The sequence below is a fragment of the Meles meles genome, chromosome 4 (assembly GCF_922984935.1).
Source record: "Meles meles chromosome 4, mMelMel3.1 paternal haplotype, whole genome shotgun sequence".
Taxonomy (NCBI): Eukaryota; Metazoa; Chordata; class Mammalia; order Carnivora; family Mustelidae; genus Meles; species Meles meles.
This window is the reverse complement of record NC_060069.1, coordinates 78,626,763-78,644,537: the sequence shown is the minus strand read 5'-3', so window position 1 is coordinate 78,644,537 and position 17,775 is coordinate 78,626,763.

Below are 17,775 nucleotides of genomic sequence, written 5' to 3'. Positions count from 1 at the left end.
CGAGGGGTGTGGACTTGGAGCCAGACTGCAGGGTCTGAGGAGCAGCTTCACCAGTGTTACTGGACTGCTCTGCACTTTTGTAATGCCTCCTAATGGTTTGCTTGTGCTAATAGTTATACATATGCAAAGTGTGCAGTAATAGCTATGTGAGTGATTGCTATTATTATTATAGCTATTAACCTAAAAAATCAGATATAATCTTGAAACTAATGCAGTCAGCTGTGGATTTCTTTTCATGAATGATGAGAGGGGATGGCAGGGACTACAATATGTTGGGCCATCAAATAAAATCTTAACCTTCTTAACCCACCCTTTTAGCAGAGCTATTAGCAAGTCAGAAAATGTGAATCTATATCCTCTTTCTATTCTTCTTGGCCGGTGAAAGTGAAGGTAGGTGGGATTGGGAGAATATAGATAATCAGCATTTGACTACTGAAACCTGATTAACCAAATCTCAGGTATGACTGAGATGATCCTTTCTCTCGGAGACTTTGAACCAGGAGCACCTGTGGACAAAGTACTGCTCACCTGGTTCCTTGGGTCTGCATCTTGCATGCCCTGAGGTGACTTGAGCTTTTGTTTCAGTTAAGCCCTGGAGACCTACATATTGTCCATGCTATGTCTTCAGGCCTGTAACATTTGTCCTAAAACCCCTGGAGGAAGGCACTTTGCTGGTCATGGAAAGATCAGAAACCCTGTTTGTTGGAGGGAACTGTTTCCTAGAACATTTGGCTTCCTGATCTCTTCCTTGAAGGTGCCTAGGACTCATGGAGGAATTTATTTTCCTCAACATTGGACCCATAAGCTACCTGATGCTCACACTGTCTGCAGCAAGTCCCCAGAGATGGTAACAAGACCCAGGGCTTGGAGCATCACACCTATACCCCGCCAGACTCTCAACAGCAAGGCAAAGAGCAAGGGGGCACCTGCGGAGCTAAGGGCTCTAGAATATGGGTCTCTGCTGTGATGGGCCTATGATAGTTTTCTGAATTTGTGAGGTTAAGAAGGGAGTCTTTCTAGATTGAACCAGTGAGAATGAATCCTTTGAGATGCAGAACTGGAGACAGGTTCTTTCTAAAAAGAGATGTGATAGAAAGTAGAGGAGGATGGGGGATGGGTGAGCCTGGTGATGGGTATTAAGGAGGGCACGTATTGCATGGAGCACGGGGTTTGGTGCATAAACAATGAATCTTGGAACACTGAAAAAATAAAATTGAAAAAAAAAATAGAGTAGTTACATTTATTCCTGTCACCAAGAAAAGATTTTACACAACATAGCTTAGAGACTGACACAGATGTGTTTGGAAAGCCTCAAAATCAAGTGGATAAGGTAACCAGCACTACCCAATACAATTTTCTAATGAAAATGTTTCTATATTTGCATTATCTAATATGGTAGCCACTAGTTACATGTAGCTACTGACTGTTGGAAATGTGGTTAGTGCAACTGAAGAACTGAATTTTTAATTATACTTAATCTTAATTGATTTGAATATACATAGCCACGTGTGGCTGAGGATTGTCATATTAGCACAATTATAGACAACTGACTTTTCACTACAGCAGTAATTTGGGGAAAGAGGGAAAATATTTTGGGGAGCTGTGTTTCAGATACGATGCTACATGCTTTCTGTAACAGAATTATCTCATTCAATCTCCACAGTCTAGAGGAGTAAACTGCAGGCCAGAGAGAGGTTCCATGACCTGCCCAAGGTTGCCTTACTAGCAAGGATCAGGAAAGCGGTCCACAGTCAGGTGTGCCCAAGATTTCTCCAAGCACTGTTTGGTATATTCCACAAGGAGAGACTTGAGATGGAGGGGTTTAGATCACAAAAACAAAGCTAAAGGAGAGTGTGAAAATACAATTTAATAGAAGAGTTGGGATTACTTTATTTCAAGAGAATACTGAAGGAGCTACTCAATCTTCAGTGCTAAATTAAAAGGTTTTTTAGAGGACAGTAAGTGGGCTGTCTCTGTTACCAGTAATGAAAGCTTCAATTTATTTGGGTTATTCTCTGGGACATGGGGGAATTAATATAGCTTTGGTTCTGATGTGTGGGCATCTCTCTTTGTACCTCAGTAAGCCTGGTTAGACTTGAGGTCCCAGAAGGAAGTCAGCTTGGGCCTTTGGACCCTGTATGGGTAGCATTTGGGCTGACCAGAACCGGTGGCTTCTAAAGACGATAAGAAGTATCAGGGTGGCTCCTCCGTCAGTTGAGTGTCTGCCTTGAGGTCCTGGGACCAAGTCCTGCATCAGGCTTCTTGCTCAGCGGGGAGTCTGCTTCTCCCTCTGCCTGCTGCTCACCCTGCTTGTGCTCCCTCTCGCTCTCTCTGACAAATAAATTTTTAAAAAAAGATTCCTATATTCCTATATTCAAAATTTTTGGTGATCACAACACTGGTAGTTAGCTATGGTACATAGTGAGTGGGTACAACCTATTTGCTTGACTACTCTCGATTCAGAGTCATTGCTACATTTGAGCAGATGAATAAAACTGTTACCCAATCCCCTGTCCACTTACCTGTGAGCATGAAACAATTCTTTTAAAATCCACCATGTGTTCACAATTAAAACTGAAAGTAATTTAGACGGTGTGGCTTGACAAAAATTTCTTCTCTTGCAAAGATTTGACAAATCCATTTTGACACATAATTGCCAACAGATGTTTTTAAAATGTAATGAACATGGTCAGTACCCAATGTATTGGATTTTGCAATTTTCCAAACGAAACCCTTATTTTTAGCATGTCATGCTCATTAGGAAAGCAACATCTTTATAGATCAATTATACATTTCCTGAGAAATCTGGCATGGCATTTTGTTCTTCCATCAATCATTTAAGACAGGATATTTGCCATTCCAAGAATGAATTAACATTCTACTTGATTTACAAACTGCGATGTAAAGTAAATTACAGGTTGGGACTGTTTTAATTTTCCAAGCAAAGGATATTCAAGTAAAGCTTGAAATTGTAAAGTTTATTCTTTCTTATTTGAAAAGATGCTATATTTATTCAGAGTGAAATAAATTTTTAAAGTTTTTCCTCCTGGCAGTAATACTTAGACTTTTATGTTCTTCAAAGAAAAATCCCTAGTAATTGTTAATATTTGTATACCATGAACTCCCTGGAATGACTAATTTATGAAACTCTAGTTATGAACACTAGTGTTCACGAATCAAACTTCACAGAGTATGTTATCAGGGCAAACTAAAATCAATTCCTCATACTGCAAAAGAATGTATGTGACTATGGACTCTGATAAACAATCTGAGGGTTTTAAAGGGGCAGGGGAGTGGGAGGTTGGGGGAGCCAGGTGGTGGGTATTACAGAGGGCACGTATTGCATGGAGCACTGGGTGTGGTGCAGAAACAATGAATTCTGTTACGCTGAAAAGAAATAAATAATTAAAAAAGAAGAAGAATGTATGTGCTGGGCGCCTGGGTGGCTCAGTGGGTTAAGCCTCTGCCTTTGGCTCAGGTCATGGTCTTGGGGCCCTGGGATCGAGTCCCTCATCGGGCTCTCTGCTTGGCAGGGAGCCTGCTTCCTCCTCTCTCTCTCTGCCTGCCTCCTGTCTACTTGTGATCTCTCTCTGTCAAATAAATAAATAAAATCTTTAAAAAAAAAAAGAATGTATGTGCCCACATACAGCAGCCTTGATAATAAGACAATGTGTTATAAAACCCACATTGTATTGTTTTTCTTTCTCACCATTCTTTCCACAGACATGACAAGGCATGCATGTAATAGAACAAAGTACTGATAAGTAAATCATCTTCCTGATAGATGATGCAACCACCCAGACAACTTATATACCTACAGAGTTGGTTGAGCTTCTTGTAATGATGCCATGGGTGGATTTTCAGGTTGGGCAGTTATTCAAGAAAAACTGCATTTGTAGTGGGTTTAGAAGAATCACCAAGTTGTGAGAACATCAAGGTAGGGGACCATCCCAGGCAGGAGGGGTGGCCTGAATGAATTGTAGGGAGGGCCAAGCACAGGACAGCAGTGAGACTGGCTGGCATGGTGCCAGAGGGTACCTGAAGTAAAGGAAAAAAATGGGAGATTTGAGCCCAGAAAGAGGCATTATGTTCTTAGAGGTTCCCCAGAAGTTCCCACACACCTAGGCTGAAAAGAATGGACAATGCACAAGGTGAGTTCGATTGTATGATCATTATTTTTTGGAAAGAAATGCTCGGGCAAAAATGATTTTCTCTTCACTGGTAAATAACAGAAATATAATCAGACTTTAGAATAAGGAGTACTAGGGTGGGCTAATATGAAATTCTATCTTTTGATTCTTAAAGGACTAACAAGTACAGAAGAGTGCAAAGGGCTCTGATCTGAAAGGAAGGAGGAAAGAGTTCTAGCCCAGTTAGGCTGCCCTAACTGGCTTCAGTCTCCTCTGCATAAAGTGCTGGGTTTGGGGTGATAATTAGATAATAATCAGAAAGAAGAGCCAGTTTGGAACACAGTGATTATATTCTTCTTTAGCTGCGCCTACCCAAGGCAGAGAGGCTTGCTGGTTTGTCCTTTCTTGGGACTAGTCTCAGTGATATTGTCCTACCTTCTCCAAGAAGCCCCCATTCTCTCTCGCCAGCATGCAGGTATCACAGATGGACTTACCTGATATTTGATCTTGTTATTTTTTCAGTGCTTCTTTTTTATTTAATTTACATGTTTTTTATGTATTTCTCAGCTATTTTTGGATTTTAAAAAATCCAAACCAAAAAAAGATTCATAGTTTAATTTTTACACCTGTTATCCAGATTAAATGAGATAATCAGATGTTTGGGATTTGATTAATGAGATGACTCATGTTTTAGATTGTGAATAAACTGAATTAGCAGTCAGGATAGGCTAGGATATGCTGCAATAAGGAACAAGGCTTACATCTCAGGACTTAAAACAGTGTTGCTTTCACTATGAGTCCATTGAGGTTTGGCTGGGGGCTATGCCTGTGTCCCTTGTTCCAGGGAGCAGGCTGAGAGAACAGCCTTTTCGGGAGCATGGGTCCTTGCTGTGCCTGAGGGGAAAAAGGAGCCGGGGCGGGGCGGGGGGGCTTTTGCTCAGGCTATTAAAGTTCCCATCACATTTCATTGGCCAAGGCAGGTCATGTGGCCATGCCTAAGTTCTCAGGGGGTGGGGAGGTACAATGACATTATGTTCCCCAGGAGGTGGCAAGCTGGAAATATTTGGAACAGCAACAAATGTCTACCACAACAGTAATTATCAGGCAAGGCCCCACTTAGTCATAAGTCTTTTTGTATGTCATGTTCGTCGGCTAGGGTTTCCAGAACAAACTACTACAGACTGGGCAGATTAAGCAACAGAAGTTCATTGTCTCACAGTTCTGGAGGCTAAAAGTCGGAGATTAAGGTATTGCAGGTGTGGTTTCATCTGAGGGCTCTCTCCTTGGTTTGAAGATGGTCGCCTTCTCTGTGTCTCCACATGATCATCTCTCCGTGTGTGTCTGTGTCCTAACCACCTCTTTTTATAGGGACACTGGTCATATTGGATTAGGGCCTACACTAATGACTTCATTTTATCTCATTACCTCCTTAAAGGTCCTATCTCCAAATTCAGTCAGAAGTACTAGGGGTTAGGACTTCAACATGAATTTTGGGGGGACACAATTCAGGCCATAATAGAAACGATGCTAAAATTGGAGACTGTCTCATTAAATAAGGCTCTAACAATGACAGGAATATACAAAACTTTTCAGTACATCTTTATCCCTATACCTGGTGCTAAAACACTAATGAGAGCAATTTTTGTAAATAAATCATTTTTTTACTACAACTTTTGAGACAGATATAAAAAGATGCTGTGATTAGAACAAAAAAAATTAAATACAAATTTAATTACAGGCCTATGGATGGTTTCCCCCATTCATCTCCACCTTAAATTCTCTGAATTGATTAGATAGTTCAGAGTCCTGATTTAACTTTTTACTGGTTTTAATAAGTCTCTTACGAAATGTGTTGGAAAACCACAGACTGACAGCTCTTATTGAATATGTCCCTGCTGGACATGGCTTAGGCTAGTGGTTCTCAAATATGTGTATGTCTCAGAATCCTGGAAGGTCTGGGATGGGCCTGAGGTTTTGCATTTCTGACCAGTTCCCAGGAGATGTGGAAGCTGCTGGTACCAGCCCAGGGATCAGACATCAAACACCAGAGGTTCAGGAAGCTGCAGTTGGCATAATGGAGAACCACCTTCATATACATCTTGTCTCAGGGTGCCTGCATGGGGGATGCCAGAAGGCAACTCGGTTAATGTACATATACTAATTGGTACCTTCTAGACATGGGCAGACAGTGAGCAAGAGACTCAGAATTGTGAATTATCTAACCAGGTCTAGCTCTTTCATATTTTCTTTTGTATTTCTTAATTGTGACACAACCCATGTAATTTTACCCACTCTGCACAAGGCTGCTTCTTCTTGGCGCACTCTTCAGTCATTTTGTTTTTGTTTTTAGAACAGAGGGTCCTGGTAGAACATTCTTTCTAATAGCTATGCCAATGCCGCCAGAGTCTTGAGGAAAAAAAAAAAACTTACCCAATCATTTTTCCAAGCCAACTGCACTATTTTTATTAAAGGAAAATCTCTGGGGCCTGGTTTTAACTGTGACCACCAATGCTTTGGTAGTCACAGAGCTCCTTGTCAGGACACAGCACGATAACCCGCACTCACTCTCTTCTTGATGGCCTTGTGCTCCCCTGTTTGGGGCTGCACACTCAGGCTGTGCCATTAGGTCTGTTGATTTTTCAGTTTCCCAAGGAGAAGTAAGGTGGGAAGGTAATGAATGAATGTACCTCCCAAAGGAGGTAGCTTTTGGTGGTGGGGGGTAACACTGCTCTCTGCCAACCCAATATCCGTTCTTCTTTTCTTCCTTACTAAATGAACCCCAGTGTTGTTCAGGGTGGCAGTGTGTCCACTAAATACAGCACCGGTGGCCTGCAGCTGGGGTAGCTGTGTGGCCTGACTCTGGCCAATGACATCCAAGGAGTTTTCACACATGGCTTCTGGGAATGGCTTTTAAAAGGGGTTTGGCTTATCAGAGAAAGACAATTATCATATGATCTCATTCATATGTGGAATTTAGGAAACAAAACAGAGATCATAGGGGAAGAGAGTAAAAAACAAAACAAGATGAAATCCAAGAGGGAGATAGACCATAAAGACTCTTAATCACAGGAAACAAAACGAGGGTTGCTGGGGGGGGGGGGGGATGGGAGCGGAGGGGATAGGGTAACTGGGTGATGGGGATTAAGGAGAACCTGTGATGTAATGAGCACTGGGTATTACAGGTATTATATAAGACTGATGAATCACTGAACTCTACCCCTGAAACCAATAACACATTTTATGTTGATTAAATTTAAATTAAAAAAATAAAATTTAAAAAGGGGTTTTGGATTAGCCAGGGTGTTCTTATAGACCTTTGCCTTTCACCCCCTTCTTTTTTTTCTTTCTGGAATGCAGATGGTAGGCTTGGAGGCACAGCAGCCTCTCTGCCACCACAGAAGCTATGCACCAAGGAAGCTGGAGCAGGAGAAAGAAGGATGTGCCTCTTTGACGGCGTCCCTGAGTAGCTGCAGGACTCCAGACCCTCTTATGTGAGAAAACAAACCTCTGACTAGACAGAGCCTTTCCTGTCAGGTTGGTACTTGTGAGGGCTCTGCCTGCCCCAGGGAGCATGAGGTCTGGGAAAGAGGAGAAGCCATTGGGAGAGTACAAGAGAGTGCTCCCGACACTGATGACGCTGATGTAGACAAGTGTTAACACCTGTTCCCGAGGACTTCTTGGTGGGTACAATGCCATGCTCTAGATAGGTCATTTTCCTGACGATGAATCTGAGGCTCAGAGGGCTTTAGTAATGAGCCCAAATCACATAGTCGTCAAGTGATGGAGCTGGGATTCTGGCCTGAGCGTCTCTGAGCTCCCTGCTCCCCATCATGACTCTTAACCCCTCCAACTCTGGATCCAAGGCCTCTCTGCCTTCGGTGTCTGGAGTTGGTTGTCAGGGTTCATGACCCTGACTCCCACAGATCATATCTCTCTGTTATGAACTGACTTTTCTGTCCCCCCCCCAACCCCCAATTATATGTTGAAGGCTTAACCCCCAATGTGATGATATTTGGAGGTGGAGCCTTGGAGAGATAATCTGGTTTAGATGAGGTTATGAGGGTGACACCATTCTCCATGACGGAAGGGTATCTTTATAAGCAGAAGACAGACCAGAGCATGCTCCTTCTCTCCACCAGGTGAGGATGCAGTGAGAAGGTGGCCTTTTGCAGCTGAGCAGAGTCTGTACCTGTTTTGAACCTGAAAGTTCTGTGTCTGAAAACTCCCCTCAGTCTCAGGCAAACCAAGATGGCCGGTCACCTACCTTCTACCTCTTTACTCTTTTTCGGCCTAAGCAATGCATTTCCTAGAATGTTTGTGGTAGAATGAGGTATGTACTTCTACCTGACCCCCTCTCTGGCAGACACTCTGTTTGTCAAGGTCACTCTTAAAATGCATCATCTGTAACCAAAGAGATAATCAACGTTGAATTTAGTGAATCTGTCCATGTGTGTTCAGTTTTTCACCACCGGCACCCCACTGTTGGCATAGAACTGCACATGTGATCCGTGAAAACCACTCTCAGGTCAGGTTCCCCACTTCCACCCTGGATTTGGCAATTCATTCCTGGAGCTAATGGCAGTTTACTTTTTAATTTATTCTAGTTTAACTTTTTGGCTTGGGCCCAGTCAGTGTTCCTACTTAGGTGATATGAATTGTGAGCCTGTGGCCCAGCTTACTGGTGATCCCACCCCTCTGTGTGGCTTCTGAACATTAGGTAAATGCATCTTCTGTGCCCTCATCCAAATTGTTGATTAAAGTGTTTAAGAACCTTGAGGATCTGTCAGTCCATCATTTATAGTTTTCCTCTCAAGCCACTTAGGAATGCATCGAATTCTGTTTGGGCCCCCAGGGGTAAACCCTAGAGGCCTTTGAGCACATGCTCACGAAAAATTGGGATCCTTTAGGGGTTAAAGCCTTTCCCAGAAAGCCCAGGGTGTCATCGGGTTAACTCCACTCTGAATGAGCACAGATAATTGAGGCATTGACCCTGTAATTATGCTGGTGGTATACTCCCAGCAAAGGCCTAATCTTCAGTTGACTCCCTTTGCCACTCTGAGGTCCCTGAGTCACCTCCTCTCACCTTCAACTATTTATCAAACTTCAAGACTTTATTCCGTCATAAAGAAACTGGTGGGATATACCTTCAAGTGTAACCTTTTAGAGTTTGTGTTTTAACTTTTTTATTCCTCTACATATTCCCGTAATGTCAATTAAAACTGAGTTAATACCTACAGAGAAATGCCCAGATCTTAAGCGTGCAGGTCCATGAGTTTTGACAAATGAATAGATCCACATAGCCAGCATCCTGATCAGAATACAGATCGTGTCCATCACCCTAGAAAGGTCTCCTTCCTCATCCCTCACATGTCCTACAGCTCTAACTCTAATAGGTCTTAGACCCTATGCAAATATAATGGGGGAGAGAACAAATATCCTATAAAAATAAAATGAGACAGATGTACATGATTTACAAATACCTACAGTTTAAAATTCCCTATCCCCCTCCCTGAGACAAGTAACCAAGTGTTAACAATAGTTTTCCCACATTTCCATTGCATAATTTTCTTTAAATAGTTCAATATGTCATACCAATTAAATAATTTATTCTGTGTTCTAACTTGCAGTATTTTTCAAATATGCATATGAAATTGAATTGAAATGGAGACCATCTCCCTGCTTGGTCATGAATGTCATTAGGTATGTAAGGACCTTCATGGTAATTGCTTGGCAGAACTGACTCATGAGGTCTCTAGCTGGGACAGGTGCACACAGGTGCATGAGTGGGTGCTGGCCTGCCTCCACCACTGATTTGAGTTGGCTGCTGTTTATGGAGACCTGCAATGGCAAGAACATCACTGACTTCTGTTGCTGACACACCTGCAGGTGTCTGTGGAATGTGAGCGATTGGTGCCAACTGGTCTGCAGATAATGAAGGTGGGAGAACTGGACTGCCCCATTCATCGTGGGTGGACAGAAGACAACTCTCTGTAATTCCGGTTGATAAAGAGTGTGTCCCACTTAATAGAACAACAGTGACTTTAGGAAAATCTTGAGAAGTTCTCTAAGCCTGATAGCAAATTATGTTTTAGCTATCCTGTGTAGGCTCAGCTTTGGTGTTTTTGCCCAGATGGTTATGAGATACTCAGATCACTAGGTAGCAGAAAAGAAAGATTAGAAACAATAGTAATAACTATCACCAACCATCATGATAATAATAGTAACGATTTACTGATTGCTCATCATGCTGAAAACTACACTGAGTAGCTTATGTAGATCATTTAAATTAATTCCCATAGTAGAACCATTTATAGATGAAGTAATTGGAGTCAGACAGGTTAAGTAACTTGCCTAATAGGTTGAAAGTAGAATTTGTACTAGGTATGCCAGTGTCCAGGAAGAGATCAGATGGCAAACTTAAGTTGAGCAATTAGAAGTGAGTATAATAAAAGTGTGGGCAGGACTCAGGGAAACCATAAGGACTCCTAATATGGGGGCATTGTACCCCTATGCTGATAGGATAGAGAAGGAACCTAGGGAGAGTGAGGCTATGCAAAGAGGGCTCTTTCGGAGTTGTGGTGTTTGGTTGAGAGTCACAGACAGTTATGGGGACATCCATGGATCCTGGGAGAACAGGTGCTCTGGCTTCATAATATTTGCCTGCCTCCAGTCTATTGGGCTCTTTACTGATAAACCCAATGGAAGCAAGAGAGTGGGGGACCCTGTTGATATAGTCAATTATATGCCCAGAAAATACCTTCTTCCAGTCTGTGCATCGTTTTTTTTTTTCCACTTTATGTCTACTGACTTTTGTTCTACATATATTTTACATTTTTTAAAAGATTTTATTTATTTATTTGACAGACAGAGATCACAAGTAGGCAGAGAGGCAGGCAGAGAGAGAGGGGGAAGCAGGCTCCCTGCTGAACAGAGAGCCTGATGTGGGGCTCGATCCCAGGACCCTGCGATCATGACCTGAGCTGAAGACAGAGGCTTTAACCCACTGAGCCACCCAGGCGCCCCAGTTTTACATTTTTTTAAAGATTTTATTTATTAGGTGCCTGGGTGGCTCAGCTGGTTAAGAATCTGCCTTCAGCTCAGGTCATGATCCCAGGTTCTGGGATTGAGTGTCATTTCAGGCTGCCCACTCAGCGTAATCAGATAAATAAATAAAATCTTTAAGAAAAAAATATTTTATTTACTTACTCCTCAGAAAGAAAGAGAGAGAGAGAAGGAGAGAGAGAGCGGGCATGCATGAGCAGAGGGAGCAGCAGGCAGAGAGAGAAGGAGAAGCAGGTTTTCTGCTGAGCAGGGAGAACAATGCAGGACTTGGTCCCAGAACCCTGGGATCATGACCTGAGATGAAGGCAGGTGCTTAACCCACTGAGCCACCCAGGCATCCCATGTTTTACATTTTAATGTAATCAAAATTTTCTGGGGTGCCTGGGTGGCTCAGTGGGTTAAGCATCTGCCTTCAGCTCAGGTCGTGATCTCAGCGTCCTGGGATTGAGGCCCACATTGGGCTCTCTGCTCAACAGGGAGCCGTTTCCCCACCTCCCCGCCTTTTGCTCAGCCTACCTGCGATCTCTCTCTCTCTGTCAAATAAAGTCTTTAAATTTTTTTTTTTTCTTTCATGGTTTGTGCTTTTATATTCCATTTAGGAAATGTCTTTCCTACTTCAGTATCATGAAAATAATCTCCTATTTTCTTCTAAAGATATGAAGATGCTGTTTTCCACATTGAGTCTTCATCATTCATAATTCTGAATATGTGTGTGAAAGTGATTTTCTTCCCAAATCAACAGCCAGTTGTCCCAGTATCACTTATTGGCCTAAATTGTAACGCCAGCTCTGTCATAAATGGCGTTTTTATGTGTGAGGACCTGTATCTAGATGTGCTCCTTGCTCTATTTGTCTGGGTCAATACTTGGCACTCATTATTTCAGAGTTTCTAGCTTCATATTAAGTCACATTATCCAGAAACATGAGTCTCCTTCTCCCTCATCAGTTTTTTCTTAGCTGTACTTTTCTATTCCTATTCCTTTGAGGATGAACTTGACAAGTTCCATGAAGAAAGTCCGCTGGGGTTTTGTTTAAATTGCTCTGCTTTTATTAATTTGGAGAAAACTGACTTTTTAAAGATCTTAAAAAGGGTAACTGTGGTAAACAGGACCATGTGCTCAGGTTTCCTTCCATGTCCTTCATTATAGTTTGAGAGTCTTCCCTAGACCTTGCTCTGTTTTTGTTAGATGTTTTGTCCTAGTTAGGTGCTGGTGGTTTTATTTTGTATTAATACTGAAATCTTGTTTTCTATTACATTTTTATTAGTTGATTCTGTCTAAATACCTTGGCTTTTTGTCTGTTGACTGTGTATTTAGCAACCTGTTAAACTGTCACATTTGTTGTAATAGTTTTAAAAAATCTCTTGGATGTACCATGTTGTGGTAGGCAAAACTCTAAGAACTCCCCCAAGACTTTTATTATCTGGTGTACATAACCCCATCTAATCCCCTCCCCTGAGTGTGGGCAGGACCTGAGAATTGATAGAATGGTCACTCCCTTGGTTGGGTTATTTCGTATGACAAAGGTGATCCGATAGTCACTCCCATTATTACGATATATCATATAAGACTCAGTCATAGTCCACAGAAAGGAGAGTTTCTCCTGGTGGCTTCGAATAAATATGCTGTCACAGTGGGAAGCATGTGGCAAGGGAATGTGGCCAGCTTCAGGGGGCTGAGAGCAGCTCTCAGATGACAGCCGTCAAGGAAAGAGAAACCTCAGTCCTACAATCACAAGAAACTGAATCCTGCCAACACCGATGTGAACTTGAAAAAGGACCCTACGATCCAGCTGAGAACAGCAGCAGAGCCCCGCTTTGGTTTCTGCCTCCTTCCAACCTGAGCAGAGAACAAGAGCTCTGACCGACAGAACTGTAAGATAATAAATGTGTGCTGTTTGGAGTTGCTAAATTTGTGGTAATTTCTTATCTAGAAACAGAAGACAAATATATACATTAACAATATATTGTCTACAATTAATGGAAAGGCTGTTTCTTCTTTTCCATTCCTTATACACTTTATATTCACCTCTGGTCTTCTTGTGCTGACTAAAACCTTGAGTGAAATAGAAGTGGTAATATTGGAAAATCCTTGAATTTTTCTTGATTGTGAGGAAATGCTTCTAATATTTCATTCTTAAGTATAATGTTTGCGGGTGCCTGGGTGGCTCAGTTGGTGGAACGACTGCCTTCAGCTCAGGTCATGGTCCTGGAGTCCTGGGATCGAGTCCCGCATCCGGCTCCCAGATCACTGGGAGTCTGCTTCTCCCTCTGACCTTCTCCTCGCTCATGCTCTCTCTCACTGTCTCTCTCACTCAAATAAATAAATAAAATATTTTTTTAAAAAAGTATAATGTTTGCTGTAATTTTTTGGAGGACATCTTTTGCAGGGTGATGAGTTTCCCTTCTAATCCTACTTTACTAAAAGTTTATTTTCTGATCATTAATGGACTTTAAAGTTGTTAAATGAGTTTCTCTAGATCTATTCAAATAATTATATGTTTTCTCTTTTGAAATTATTTATTTTTTTCTTTATTAGTCTGTGTTCTATATTGATAGATTTTCTCTAGTTAAACCTTTGTTTCATTCTGGGAATAAGCCTTGTGTGTGTGTGTGTGTGTGTGTGTTTAAGTTTCAATACATTGCTGGATTTAGTTTGTTAATGTTTTATTTAAATTTTTGTTACCTCTCTTCAAAAGTTTGATAAAACAATTGTGAAACCATCAAATACTGTTGCTTTAAAAAATTTTTTTTAAGATTTTATTTATTTGACACAGAGAGAGAGAGAGAGAGAGATCACAAGTAGGCAGAGAGGCAGACAGAGAGAGTGGAAAGCAGGCTGTCTGCTGAGCAGAGAGCCCGATGTGGGGCTCGATCCCAGGACCATGAGATCATGACCTGAGCTGAAGGTAGAGGCTTAACCCACTGAGCCACCCAGGTGCCCCTTTTTACATTTTAAATAGAACATTTTTTAAAAAAAGAACAGTTTTAGGTCGACCGCAAAATTGAGCAGAAAGAAGAGAAATTTCCCCTATACTCCTTGTCTCTATCTGCAGACCCCCAGCACCGGCTCACCAATTATCAACATCCCACATCAGAATGGTACATTGGTTATAAGTGATGAACCTACATGAACACATCATTATCACCCAAAGTCCCTAGTTTACATTAGGATTCACTTGTGAGGTCCTACATTTCTTTATGGGTCTTGACAAATGTATGATGACAAGTATGTACCATTTTAGTCTCATACAGAATAGTTTCACTGCTCTAAAAATCCTCCATGATCTGCCTCTTCAACACTTCCTATCCCTAGCCCCTGGCAGTCACTGATATTTTTACTGTCTCCTTGGTTTTGCCCTTTCCAGAATGTCATATACTTGGTATTGTACAGTATATAGCCCTTTCAGATTGACTTCTTTCATTAGTAATATGCATTTAACTTTTTTCCATGTCTTTTCATGTCTGGAAGCACCATTTTATTTATCCATTTGCCTACCAAGTTTTAATAATTGCTTCCAAGTTTAGGTAATAATAAATAAAGCTACTATAAACATTCATGAATATATTTTTGTGTAGCTAAGAGTTTTCAGCTCCTTTGGGTGAATACCAAGGAACATGACTGTTGGATCATATTAGTATGTTTATAGCTTTGTAAGTAACCACCAAACTAACATCCAAAGTAGCTGTGCTATTTTGAAGGACTGTTGTTTTCAGGGGTTGATTTTTTAAATTTTTAAATTTTATTTTTTTAAGATTTTATTTATTTATTTGTGTGTGTGTGTGAGAGAGAGAGAGAGAGAGAGCAAGCGCACAAGCAGGGAGAGCAGCAGGCAGAGGGAGAAGCAGGGTCCCCACTGAGCAAGGAGTCTGATGCAGGACTTGATCCCAGGACCCCAGGATCATGACCTGAGCCAAAGGCAGACACTTCACCAACTGAGCCACCCAGGCATCCCTGATTTTTTTTTTAATTACTGACTCAACTTTTTAAAAAATGCGTACAGATCTTTTCAGGTTTTTAATTCTCCTTGAGTCCTTTGGTTTTTTATATTTTACTAGAAAATTGTCCATTACATCTAATAATTTAATGTCATATCGTTCATGGTGTTCTTTCATGAAATTAAAAAAAAAAATCCTAGCCAGAAGAGTCCAACGTGGTGGAAGAGTAGGAGATCTTAGTTTTGTCTTGTCCCAGGAATTCAGCTAGATAGCTATAAAATCACTTTGAGCACTTGTGAACTCAACCAGAGATCCAAGAAAAGAATTGCTGCAATTCTACAAATAGAAAAGCAACCACTTTCTGCAAGAATGACAAGACAGAGAAAATCACCTCAACAAAGAGAACAAGAGGCAGTGCTGACTGCCAGAGACCTAAACAATGTGGATATAATTAAGATGTTAGAACTAGAGTTCATAATAATGATTATAAAGATACTAGCTGGCTTCTTCCACAGTTTGGCTAATGTGGATATTGCTGCTATGAACTTTGAGGTACAGGTGCTCCTTCAGATCTCTACATTTGTATCTTTGGGGTAAATACCTAGTAGTGCAATTGCTGGGTCATAGGGTAGCTGTATTTTTAACTTCTTGAGGAACTTCCTTACTATTTTCCCGAGTGGCTGTACAAGCTTCATTCCCACCATCAGTGTAAGAGGGTTCCCCTTTCTCTGCATTCTTGCCAAAATTCGGTTTTTCCTGTCTTATTAATTTTAGCTATTCTGACTAGTATGAGGTGGTCTCATTGAGGTTTTGATTTGTATTTCCCTGATGCTATGTGATGTGGAGCATTTTTTCATATGTCCATTGGCCATTTGTATGTCTTCTTTGGAGAAATGTCTGTTCACACCTTTTGCCCATTTCTTAACAGGATTATTTGTTTTTTGGGTATTGAGTTTGAAAAGTTCTTTATAGATCTTGGATGCTAGCCCTTTATCTGTAATGTCATTTGCAAATATCTTCTCCCATTCTGTAGGTTGCCTTTTAGTTTTGTTGACTGTTTTCCTTTGCTCTGCAAAAGCTTTATATCTTGATCAAGTCCTAACAGTTCATTTTTGCCTTAGTTTCCCTTGCCTTTGGAGATGTGTCTAGCAAGAAGTTGCTGAGGCTGACATCAAAGAGGTAGCTGCCTGTGTTCTCCTCTAGGATTCTGATGGATTCCTGTCTCACATTTAGGTCTTTCATCCATTTTGAGTTTATCTTTGTATGGGGTAAGAAAATGGCCCAGTTTCATCCTTCTATACGTGGCTGTCCAATTTTCCCAGCACCATTTCCCCAGCACCAAATCTTTTATTCTTAAATTTAGAGCTCAGCAAGGCTTCAGTTCTCATTTACTGTAGCTCTACTGGATTGCACTGTTCAGAGAATTCCTTTTGTTGTGCTTTACTCTTTATGCTGACCTTGAAATATAAGGTAATTTGATTGCCTTGAAAGGATAATTCTTGAAGGTATAAAAATAATTCTTAAAATAATTCTTCCTCACTCTGATGCAATTACAGGAGTTTTTCTTCCCTTGGTCATTACCAGCTTGTCCAGAATGGACAAGACATACTTAAATCACCCTATAACCACATGACAGAAGATGGAGAAGGAAAGACAAGTCCTAAGCTATAAGGGAGGACTGATTCACAGAGTAAATTAACAAATGACCAGAACTGTAGCTTCTGTTTCACAAAGTACGGTGTAGTGGAGAGAATATGAGCTTTGGGATTAAACAGGTTTGAAATGGCATGTGCTGCTAACTTATGTTGTCATCCTGGACATATTACATATGTTCTCACAACCTCAGCTGCTTTGAAGAAACAAAGAGTAGAAAAGAAAAAAAAAGTTTTAATGGTGAATGAAATCTCATACTCCAAGAAAAGTAGGTTTTAACAGTAGGATATGCTGAACTGGAGCATTATTGGGACTACAAGTATTTAAGTCACTTCTGGAGCTAATGCTGGAGAACAGTAGTAGGGGTACTTTCCCCAACATTCTTTTGTACAACTCCTCTGCCCAGAATTGGTCTCTCTGAGGATCCAAGACCAGGGGTAGTTGATTCCATGTGTTGGCCTGCCAAATCCTCAGGACTGATACGGAGCAAAACAAGAATGATTTCCAGGACTTGAGGAGCTGTGCTGAAAGAACATAGAGGTTGATCTAAGAGGGGTTCCTGTCTGCCTTTGGCAGTATGAATATCACAAAGAAAATGGTGATTACAGTTCATTGAAATTATTGAATTTGTAAAGTTAGATATGTAAAAGAGAAAAGTTAATATAGAGTGAACAAAAGGAAGTTATAGTAGAAGAGTGAAGATAATCATGAATGTTTAATTTTGTGTTGGTAGTAATAAGTAGGAAAACAGTAATAACATGTGAGCTTTCTGTTTCTCCTCTTGGCTGCATTTCCTTACCAATACTGGGTATGGATGTGTGCTTGTTACTGACAGTGAGGAGAGAGGGTAAAGAGCACCACTGGATTCAGCTCTAACACTGATGGGATGGGTGGGCTCTGTGTGTTGGTGGGAGTAGACTTCAAAGCTCCTGAAAGGCAGTGGTGGCAGCAGGGGCGATCAGGAGCCTTGCACACACCACGTTATGCACCCTGG